Raw genomic sequence first — 12,776 nt, forward strand, 5'->3', positions numbered from 1 at the left:
AGTTTTCCTGCAAACCAATAAAACATACAATGGTTAGTAACCTATCATTTACAAAAGAAGTGTACTTAGAAGCCATACTCATTACATCTGAATATCCCATTCTCTTCAACATCTGGACATGTGCAAACATAAATGTAAATCCCATGAACCATAAGTTCTCAACACTCACCACATGGCTCCTAAGATCTCAAAGTACTTAATGTTTAATTCATCTTTCAAAGTACTTAACACCATAGCTTTGACAATAACTCAATTACATCCTATAGATGATTAGCATAAAATTCATTTTGAGAAATTCATATCCCTAAAAAATTTTTGGGACTAAATAAATTTATATATTTGAGCATGATTTCTTTAAAAAAATTGTTGGAACATGAATACAATAAAGCTGTATGATAAAAGCTTAGTATAACCCATATTGAAAATGTTGAGAATTTTGTGTGCTGAAGAATACTTACAACAATGGAACCCTTGAAAAATTTACATGTATTTGATGTCCAAGCTATAAACAAAAAATCTGGAACAATGGATCCATATAAATAATAAAATATGAATGTAGAGAGCTTGCCAAGTCATGGACTAGATCAAAATTTTCCCTACCAAAAGGGATCATCACTTTTCCAATAAAAAATATCCTCATTTCCATCTCCACTTTGATTAAATAAACCTTGCAATGCTGAGCCTATCTGCTTGGCATCAAAGCAATCAATGAAATCAGATGTGGTTTGTGCTTGAACCTACACTTCTTCACATCTCTCTCCCAATGTAGAAGCTATCAAGAACTTGTGACCCCTCTTTAAGGCATGATGTGATCCCTGTGTATTATTACTCTGTCAATGAATATGTATTATGGCTGAAACTTAATGTTTTTTACTTTAAAGAATCTTGAAAAAAATCAGTCAATTCTAATAAAAAAGATACTGAGACATAACAATCAGCAATAGGAACATAAAACCTACAATTTATATTCAATATCCATTTTCCTTCCAAGATTTCCATCAAAAATTTTAGTTTTCTTCTACAAGCACCATTTGCATCAGTAGTGCAATTACATGGGTTACGGTTGGACTCCATGCCTTAGAGATAGTCGCACCAACGAGATTTGCAAAATTGTTTAGAGTTTCCTGCATTTAAATTATATTTTTTTATTGATAGCAAATTGCAATAGCATTACTGTAATAGTTTGAAACTCATTATATACCCTTTGGATAGTGTCAAGTGCAGAGCTACACAAAACCACTTGCAAGATAGACCTAAAGGCCATGTCCATCTTTGCCTTGGTTCAGAACTGCAAGTATACTAGTAGAGCTTTGGTTACCTCTACAAATGTCAAACACATGATGAGACAATATCAACACAATCAAACAAAACATGAGAAATTCAAATAACTCTTTATTGCTACTTCTCAAAGTAAATTCAGCAATGACTTGCAGGGTAATGCCTTTGTAGTAATTTTTTTCCCCCTTGTATGAAGAGTGCTATCTTGCTTCGTGGCTTTATGATTTCTCTCCTTTGGAAATTTGCATGATGCATGAGTAGGGCATAGCATAACATAATCATCTTGTAGGCACCAAGACAATCAACCAACAACAATTCAGACCTTAGTTTATCTTGTACAATAATGCAAGAAATACTTGTACAGGGCACAAAATTTCATTTCTCACAATATCCCATCTGCACTCTGAGTTAGATAGTGCACAAGGAACATGAAAGCTCCTATGGCACTTTGTAAAATAGAAACCAAGAGCTGCTCCCTTCACTCCACATATAGTGCACTTGATTTTTGTGCCTCTGGATATTTCCATCTCGAGATTCATTATAGAGTCAGTTTTGAAGTAGACAATTGGTGCCCTGAAATTGGTGCAAAGAATTCCAATATATTTTAATCAATGTTAAATATGTTTACAGGTGCTAAATTAATGGACCATAATATAGGTCAACCCAAAGGGACACTAAAAGAGAGTAATAGGCTACAAACTTAGCAGTCAATGTCAAATATTCAAAAGAATGAAACTATACTCTTTCAAATCCTCACCAGTCAGCAAAAAACTTATGCACATGCACAACATTTAATGACATATCTTTTGCTTTAGTTACTGTCCTTCCATTGTTGTAATGCATCATCTGACCTGCAACCTAGAAGATTGCAACAATAATATGCAGGTTGGTACTGCCATGAACTAAAACACGTGGATGCTGGAAGCAAATCACCTAAATTCTCTCACCTCTAAATTACCAGATGTTTGAAAAAAAGCATAGACAACTTGATTCTTTAATGTGCTAGAATCACTTCCTAAACTATTTCCAAGGGCTTCTGGCTACCGCTCAGTTGTGTCAGCTAGTATAGTTTCCTCTAGATTGCCACCACCGATAATGTTTCCAACACCATTTTGACTCACTTGTGCTAAATTTATAGTTATATGTTCATGTACTTCATTCTAGGAAGTGCTGGGAATATCCAATGGATGGTGGCCTTCTTGATCCTTAACTTCTATGTCGCTATTTGTTTTTGATACACAACTATTAGTTGTAGGCTTACTTGTGGACAAGCCAAACATAATGTCAAATATGTTAGCTATTGTAAAAGCCAACTCCTTATTAAAATTTGGTCGAGACTCATCAAAACCTATATTGACAGAAGAATCTCTCACATGAGAGAATCCTTAATTATTAAGATTCCTGCCACTGCTCCTTTTATGCTTCCTCCCTCTCTTCTTCTTGCGAACTGCATTTTCACCAACTATTTCTGCCTCGAGCTTAACATTTCCATTTTTCTTCATTTTATGGAAAATTTGTTCATCACTATTCAAAAACTTAACCTTTTCTTTCCTGGATGGTTTCTTTGGCACTACTATAGCTCTGACATTAGCATTTTCACTACTATTTTCCTTTTCATGTTCCTTTTCTATATCGGATCCATTTGCACTTTCAACTGTAATAACTGGAATAATTTCATTGTGGCTCTTGTTTACACCATTGACAAGTAATGCATCATCTCCTTCCAATTACTTCAATTCCATCTGAACAATCTCTGATTCTCTAGGAAACTACATTGAAGACGAGTTTTGATGAATCAGACACTGATAAAAAATTAAAATATGATAAGTTCTAACATAAAGAGCCTAAGCTAAAACTAATAAATAGAGGTACCTATTGTTTTCTTGGGCTAAAGTTGAACACAGGTGAGCAGGGTCTCTGAGTCGATTCAAACATCTCACTATCAAAGGTGTTAGGAACTCTGATCCCAATCTCACATCCATCCAGTATGAGAAGTGAAACAAAGCCACAATATGGGTAAGGCACAAATGGGTTTTTGCATTTATCAATGCCTAATAAAATACACACTACCAAAGTAACTATATTCATGAGAAAATATAATACCCATTGTGTTTCTAAAGCACATTGATATCCTCTTCCACAAAATTAAAAACATTACAAAGCCCAATATTTTAGAGAAACTTGGCTAAGTTCATACTCATTTCCATCAATTAATAAAACAAAGATAGAACCATGAGACATAGCATTCATGCATTTAATAGAACACTGGAAGTAGGGAAGAGTTTACTCACATTTTGAACCTCTCGATGGTAACCTTCATCGTTAGAATCCTTGAGATCGCTAAAAGATGGACACACATAGGGTGATGCCTGTGTAGTTTGAGTGAACTGAGTGGGTTGAGAATTAGGCATCTGAGTGCCATCAACTTCTTCAATCTCACAGTCTTTGAGCCAAAAAAAAGGTGATGGTAAAGGATTTCCATGTTCATCAAATAAGACCCTGTCATTCATAGGATTACCTTTGATAGAATTTTGAGCAATCACACCTATTTTGGGTTCTGATTGAAGACATGTCTGACCTTCAGAATAAAAAGTATAGTATCTAAATTTGTCAAAAGAAAATTTCCTTTAATACCACCTCCCTCACTTTGGAATACCTTGTCTTCAGAGTTGGAAGGCTTGTTTATAGTTCTAAGATGTGTTTGTTCAACACTACTAGGTGGATATAAAGAAAGTTGAACTCTCTTCTTGGTTGGGAATGAATGCTTCACCAGCTGATGAGGACTAGGAATAGCTAGAGCAGGAAACTCTAGTTCAATAGTTTCTATTTTTGTGTTTTCTTTTGCTTGATGAGATGAAACCACTGACAATCAAGAAAGCTTCAAACCACATCCTTTAGCCCTCTTCGGTTTTCCCCCAGATTTCACAGATGGCTTTCGCTTGAGGCCATTTGGAGAAGGAATTATATTCTCCTTGCCTAGGTCATCTAGTATTGTGTATCATACAATGGTAAATTCAAATGAAAAGAGAAAAAACATTGCATATTCAAGGAGGGTTGTAGGGGAATCAAATTTACCTCTAGAGTCTTTTGACATGCAAGGTTGCAAACCATAAAGTTTAACACCAACAAAAATTTTCATGTTCCTATATATGATAACTAAGCTATCCATGTGAGGTGCAAGATGAACCTCTGCAATCACAAAGGTGTACATAATTAAATTTTGATAAGGAAAGAATCAGAGCTTTGCATCATACCATCACCCTTGGCATCTATAATTAAAAAGGCCATAACCCTAGCAAGCTGTCGATGGTAAATAGATTTTCATGGAAGAGACTAGCCATTTTGGAGATCATTATATACTGGTGAAAAGCTCTCAATAATTATAATAAATTGAAAATCATGAAATTTTATACAAAAGTGGATGAAATTTCAATCTAGGACCTTGGCTATGAATAACTAGAAATCAAAGCCTGATTTGATGGAATTTTACAGGATCAAGCCTATTTTAGGTTCTAATTGAGGAGTGTGATTTGGTAGGGCTGTGCTCAAAGACCTTCTAAATACTATTCCAAAAACATTGTACACAAAATAAGAGATTTCAAATTACCTCTACGTGAACGTGGCACTTTGCACACTAGGCATATAGATGCAGATTTTATAGACCTCAAAATACAAGCACTACAAACCAGAAAGACATGTAAGCTAATTTAGTGCAAGTAAAGATTAATAAATATATATAAGCTTATTCCTTTTTTTTCTATTTTTGTTTGGTTTAAGATTTTATATTCTCTATTTTTCAATATGTGTACACATATACACATATTTATGTATGTACATATACACATTTTTTGTAGTATCTTGTCCTCTTTTTCTCTTTGTTCTTTTTAATATTTTTTTTGTCATATCAATTGACAGTTATCAGACACCTCTTACGCTTTCTCTCATCTAAGTTTTTTAAAATAAAAAAAATCTTTTTAGTTAGTTTAGGTTCACAAATTCATTCATTTTTCTTCTTATGGACTCTTTCATTCTAATGATGGATCACAGAATGTGATCTAAATCATTGATACAAACAATACTCATGTAATCCAATTCAATAACAACATATAGATTATATAAGCTAAACATGTAAATCTCCACCATTAATCCAAAAAAAATTAAAAAATTGAAATTTTTTATTTATTACGTTTGGAAACCTCTACTTACTTCAAAAACACATGGTTGCAGGTGAGTGAAGCCACTTGATCCAACAAGCTCAAGCTACAAGGGAAAAATAGAAATAGAATTAAATTTTATGCAAGTATAATCAATTTAGAAACCACTCAAACTTTGGGGACTTAAGCATTCATGAGCTAAAGAAAAAATTTCTGGACTGGAAGATTTTACAAACCAAATTACTTGAATGTAATTAACATACAAAGAGAACTAGCATTACAATGAAGACCATAAATTTCACACAGACCCAAGTCCAAATTGACCACACTTTCTTAGAAGAAATTCATGCAGCACATAAGTAAACATCCAACAGCTTGAGCTTCTAGGAAAAATCTAAGACATGCAATGCCCCACCATCCTCACAATACATTTGTAAGAAAGTTGGTAAATTAAAAGTAAATAAATCCTAGACCCTTATAGAATCATCCACAACTTATTAGAAGAACATTCACATGCTTCCTCAAACAAGCTCATGCAATAAGACAATACAACCTTAGTAGAGTATTCAAAGTTCGCAAAGCGTCAAACACTGGCATATTTGATAGGAATCAAATATTATAGAAATTTTACCCCATCAACACCAAAACCTAGAGACAATTGTCATAGATTAAGTTCAAATCGTGTCTGTTTTAGAGGATTGGAGACTTTTACCTTAGACAAGATATCAAGTTTTGGAAAGAAACTTCATCGCAAGGGATGATTAATCCCATTTGGTGATGAAATCCATACTCTTCCTCTACTTTCTCTAGCAATGCCCTGAATACAGAATGATTCAAGTAATTTATGGGGATGATAAATTGACTTCTTTCATTACCCACATACATTGCACAAAGCCCTTTTGGGACATCCAGTGGAAGAGCAGTACATGATCTCCCCATCATCTGATCCTCAAATACAAAATATCTTCTTCACTTTTGGCAAAGATCATACCCAACTAGTTTATGGGCTTTGACAAACTTATAGAGTGCCCTGATAATGTGCTTAAGAAGTAGAAATTGGTGATTTCCCTTGCTTCTTTCCACTGGAGACTTCAAAACTAATTGATACTTTTGGTATAGGACTAATATCCTAGGAAAGAAAGTAGATGAAGATAGGAATGTAGAATTATTTGGTGGGGAAAGGAAGGACATGTTATCTATGTATAAATAATAATTCCTAATCAGTATTGCAATTCATAGCAAGCTGACAAAGTGGTCCCTGATATAGTGAGTGAGAATATATGAATGCCTGAATGATGTGATTTTAGTCTTCTCGGCACTTAGTATGTGAGCCAAAAACCATGTGTGGCCTCTCTAAATGTATCAAAACTTGGGGACAAGTTATAAATTTTTCCTAACAAATTAAGCCTAGTTATTTATATTTTTTCTTCATTTTATTGAGAGCACCATTTGAGATGGTTCAATTTGGTTTCCACACTAGAGCTCTTTATTCTCTTGGCATTTTGAGGCTCTTTGAAAAGATCAAAGCTCACACCCCTCATCCTCAGCTCTTGAATACACTTGCTCACACTTCTCAAAATAGCCTTATCTTTTAGCCACCCCATCTAAACTCTCCCCCTTATGAAAATATTGTACAAGAAAACACATATGAGAATCACAGAGGTTATCAAAGAAGTGCTACAAGGAATCCACCATCTACTACAAGTGTGAGCACTACTACCAGTAGTGAAGAGCAGAGTGAGAACAATCTAGTTGAAAGCAAAGTAGCAACAAACAAGTTGGAAGATCTCCTTGTTCATGCTATCAATTCTTGACTCCTTCACTTCCATGTAATGAGCTATGAGCTCCTCATCCCTTTACCATAGTTTCAATAGCAATAGACGGCCCTTGCTATCTCCTATTTCTTCCAAATTTTGTCAATTATCGAAGGCAGGGGCCCAACTAACTGATCCATATCCATTCTATGAAACGGAAATATAATAAGATGCTGGCTATGATTGGGAATTATACATTAAGATAGGCTAAATAGCAAATATCAATGAGTCCAATGGACTTATAATGAGTCTGATCAAAATGAAAATTTTAGATACCCATTAATTTGCAACAATGTGCTCTATGTCAGCTATTATTTTCCTGAAACATGTGTCTATTGGATCTAAATGATAAATCATAGTATAGAGACAGAGCATAAAACAAAGTATAAGTTTTAGTAGATTATTGCAGCAATAATGATGTTATTAATCATAAAAAATAGATTACAAAAGAAGCTAGAAACTAATAGAAATAGAGCCCTACAAATATCTCCTATATCTATTAATATATTATATTACATCTATTCAGAAAATTTGCTACAATCCCAATCAAACATGTCATACAAAATAATTAAACCATGATATAAACAATTAACCTTGTTGAAACTAATCAAACATTCAACACCTCATATTTTTTTGCTCCTACACCTTTAACTGGATCCATGTAGGATAGTTATTTTCAACTATTATGCTCTCTTTTTTTGTTTAAGTTCTCTGGTAGCTTCCAACAAAATGAATTGTTCAGTTGCATCGATTAGGCAATCTAACTTACATAAATATTACTTTATCATGAAGACAAAAATACATTGACAATTGTTTTCTAACTATTGTAAATGGCATTTTACTTAGCTCTGCAAGTATAGGATCGTTCTAAATGATTTTTACATGATATATGACTCTTCCATTTTCTTTTTTGCTTGCATAAAAATTGATTTGCAAAAATTAATGACAATTTCCACCTATGGTAGAGCTGTATGATCTATTGGAACTCAAGATAGTTATTGTAATGCTAAAAAGGTGGTTTTATATATTTTGTGTTTATTAATGTCATTAGAAAACATTTATTATTTGAGTTTTCTAATAATGAACGACCACTATGATCACTTCATCTAAGCTATCATCAAAATCTTCGATCAGAAACACAGATGATACCTTGGGTAACTTCGATCAAAAGCTTCTTATCTTGAAAGAGTTATAGAATTGCATACCTTGTTAAGAGGTTAAACTTTTCCTCCTTCCTCTGTACCATATTCATCTACCCTGCAAGTCTATTGAAACCAACATAGCTGCAGTGAGGATTCCAATCATGATTAAATATACCATTCTCATGAAATATAAAATAGGTTTTCAAATGAGTAGAGTGGGTTTGGTCAGGTCATACACTACTCCCATACTGGGTTTTTAAATTACAGTGCTACTATATTTCCTGCAAACAAACTATCTTAACTATTAATAAAATTCTTCTACCTATCATCAAACTAATTATAATAATGATTTCATTAGTATTTATTGAATTTTAATGACAAGATAATAAAGTCAGCCAAGATTAATATTGAATGGCCTTCAAGAGAAACATTTACAAAGTATGGAATAATATACACCTCTTTATAAATTATTTCACACTTCTTTTTGAATAGGGAGTTACGAAAGACCAAGTATGATTCCTAAGTGATTCTGAGCAAGATATCCTAGACAAGAGTGTAATGTTACCAATTAGAAATTGCCTTTAATCTTGCCCTTGCCAAGTCTGTTAGATCCCTGTTTTTAGTAACTAGATCTACTAAATCAATGGGTGAAGTTGCTAATGCCTCTGCCACCTTTGTTCCTAAAAAATCCAAGTTTGATACAGTAATTATGTGGCTATGCTTGGTCTGTGCTTCTATTCACAATGCCCTTTCCTTATCTTAATTTGTATTGTGTCTTTAACTGTTGTAGATGTTCATGTTGAATTTTAAGCACTTCTTGAATCTAGAAAGAGTAAATACATAAGTTAGGTAACAAATAATATAGCCACAACAATCTAATGAATGCATTATGCTCCATAGACATACATAAATTTATCATAAAATCCAATCACCATAATTCTCAATGTAGTCTTATTTATGGTTGAACCAGAGATGGCTTCTACATGCAATCAGGCATGTCCATGACATAGTTGAGAAATGTTATCCTTGTTGCAATTAGAGGATCAATGCAATCAAAGAAGCCATAGAGGATGCAGGCTTGGAGGCAAAACTAATCAAGGATGTCAGTGAGGACATCTTAGACAATTTGTCAATTGAGAATCAGGGGTATGACCTGCACAAGCTATTCAGAGTCCATCTTACACACTCAAAAGAGAATAAGGGGAGTTAAGAAGGTAGTGGTTGCACTTGCACTAGATGAAGCAAAGGTACACTATGACCCCAAGCAATGCACAATTGCTCAGATAATGCAATCAGTCACAGAAGCGGGTTTTGAGTCAGACTTAATCAATGCAGGAGATGAAATAAACAAAGTTCACCTCAGACTGGAAGGAGTAAACTCAAGTGAAGAAGCAAATCTTATAGAGATTTCTCTACAGTCATTGGCTGGTGTGAATTTTGTAGAAATGGATTCAAATATAGAAATAGTGAGTGTCTCATATGATCTAGATCTAACAGGCTCACAATCTATAATATAATGCATTCAACAAGCAGGGCCATAACAAAATTATTACAAAGCAAGCCTGCATAGTCCTTTGGGAGGAAGAGACTGTGAAAGGTTCAAAGAAATAGAACACTATAAGAAATATTTCCTTTGGAGCTGTGTATTCTCTGTTCTTGTTTTCCTACTATCTATGTTTTTCTTGATGGTATCTTCATGGGAAGACCTAAAATTGGTGAACATGGTGACTCTTGGTACAGTCCTCCAATGGGTGTTGTGTACTCCAATACTGTTCATAATAGGCTTCAAATTTTATGTAGGTGCATACCATGCATTATGTAGAGGCTCAGCAAACATGGATGTGCTGGTTGCATTGGGCACAAATGCTGCTTACTTCTATTCAGTGCACATATATAAATTGTATCAAACAAATATAAAGACAAGTCAAATAGGCAAGCCTACACTATAATTGAGAGCTACTTGCTTACATCATTTTTAATCACGAATAGTAAAATATCTATAGCTTAAATAAAAAGCCACTTACACAAGGTCAGTTTTGAGAAAAATAAGATGCTCAACACAAAACAAGAAATGATCTATATGTTAAGTATGCAGGAGCTATATAACAAATGACCAATTCTTCATTATGGAATGCCTAGTTAGTACTAAAATTTCTTTCAAAAATTTGGCATAGATTTGGCACAAATTTGGCACCATTTTATTATTTTATTGGAACATATCGAAGCACTAGCAGACATCGATGAGCTTTCGAAAACATCGTAAAATGTTCTTTAATAAATTTTTATGGGTCAAATTAAAAGCCACTCACACAAGCTCAGATTTGAGAAAAGTAAGATGCTTAACACAAAACCAAACATGATCCATGCATATTTTATCTAGGAGCAACAAAACAGGGGAACAATTCTTTATTACAGAATGTCCAGCTATTACTGAATTTATTTCAAAAATTCTACACAGATTTATCCAAAAGCCTTAACCCAAACAAAATTTTATGAATTTTCTAAATATCTCAGACTTACATCAATGAGCTTTTATCCCCTTTTATAAAATCTCATAAACCTCATCCACTTTTATCCCCTTTTATCTACTTTTATCCCCTTTTATCCGCTTTTATCCCCTTTTATTCCCTTTTATAAAGCTCATAAACGATGCCATAAACCTTATCCGCTTTTATCCCCAAGCTGATATAGTAATGAGCCTAATTAAGACCATTACAACACTCTATTACAAATTGCAAATTTGCGATGATCTTGTCTTCACCATTTTTTCATGGAAAAATAGGAAAGTTTTTCTCACACCTGAATGGGCTTGTATTTGAATTCGGGTTCCATACCCGAAGAGGAGGGAAAATTTTGACATAACAAGTCCGTGTTGGTCAAAATTTTGACAGACACGGCATAACAAGCCCATGTTGGTCAAAATTTTGACCAACACCTACATGGATTTAAAAAGAAAGACATTTTTTTAACCAATTTGACCCCATTTTAATAGATGGTCAAAAATTTTGGTCTAAAAATGGGGTCAAATGTACTAGTGCAAAAGGTTTGATTTTGATTAAAAGTCACATTTTGAAAAGTAAAAAAGGATGTTATTTTCACATCCCATGTACTTTGATTTCTTTTCACCAAAAGTGACTAAAATACATTATTTCACTTCCATTTCTATTTTCCATCTCTTTGTATGTATTTGCGCCTTCATAAGCAAATACATGTTTTTGCATTTTTTCATGCTTTCCATCTCATCCTTCATTCACACTTATATATGAAGTGTGTTCTTCACCCACATTCACATCTCATTTCACCCTCCACCTCTTGTTACATGTTGCATTTACATATACTCATTTTTCATGCAATAATGCCTCAAAAACGCTAAGTCACTTTTCAAATCAACAATTTTCATTTGCATGCATTCTCATGCATTTCACCTTCACACATTCTCATCCCATTCCATTTCATTTCATTTTCTATTTTCTCAATTTCATTTGATTCCATTCCACTTTCCGTTTCATTACATTTGCATATGCTTTCTCTTTGAATTTAGTTTGATAGATTTGTCAAGTCTCTAATCAATTTTCCAATCTTCACTATTGATCCAAAATTCACTTGTATGGAGATTTCTTCTAATGATGTATTTATGTTTGGGATTTTTGTATTGTAGAACAAGCACAAGATATGTCCTCGCCATCCAAATATAAAGGCAAAATGAAATATCAATCTGATAAAGAATTGGCTCACGTAGCTCCTTCTTTAGTCATATATATTTTGGATAACGTGTTGGACACAAAGATTGGTCATGTGGGTGTGGCTTATTTTCTACAAAGATTTGATGCTCTAGATAGTCATGAAATGAAATGCATTAGGAGAAGCAACATTCATTTGGTATCCATGTTTCCCATGGTGGCTATAGAACCTGACTTCATTTATGTATGTGCACGACAGTTAACTCCTAAGATGAAAACTATACAAGATGCTGATGGAAAGGTTATCAATAGCCTTGATCCTGAGGGTATAGAACAAATCTTCAATATTCTACATGAATTAGAATGTGCTAATTTGACTAAAGGATCATCATTGGCCAGTTGGAAAGAACAAAAGAGTAATTATTAGAAGTATGTCAACCTTTAACAGTTAGACAATAAAAGAAACAATTTCTCTAGATGGCCAAAGACTATTCATCGATAAAATTTCAAACAAGAGTATAAGGATCTCATTATCCTACTTAGTCAAATTTGTGGCCTTAAAGATTTTACATATTTTGAGCCATGGATGTATAAGTTCATGTTTCAAATTATGGAGAATAAAGAACACATCTTTTGGGAAGAACTTATCAGTACTGCACTTTGCCAGCAAATAGGCATGTGGGAACATTATTACCTTTCTACATGAAT

General features: G+C 33.7%; 1 pseudogene; it reads right to left on the bottom strand.

Moving 5' to 3' along the window:
- Positions 1-747: 747 nt before the first annotated feature.
- Positions 748-8,492, bottom strand: LOC149567276 (protein BREAST CANCER SUSCEPTIBILITY 1 homolog; annotated as a pseudogene).
- Between the last annotated feature and the right edge of the window lie 4,284 nt (positions 8,493-12,776).

The sequence above is a fragment of the Cupressus sempervirens genome, chromosome 3 (genome assembly GCF_028749045.1).
Source record: "Cupressus sempervirens isolate cs-2001-9-10 chromosome 3, ASM2874904v1, whole genome shotgun sequence".
Classification (NCBI taxonomy): Eukaryota; Viridiplantae; Streptophyta; class Pinopsida; order Cupressales; family Cupressaceae; genus Cupressus; species Cupressus sempervirens.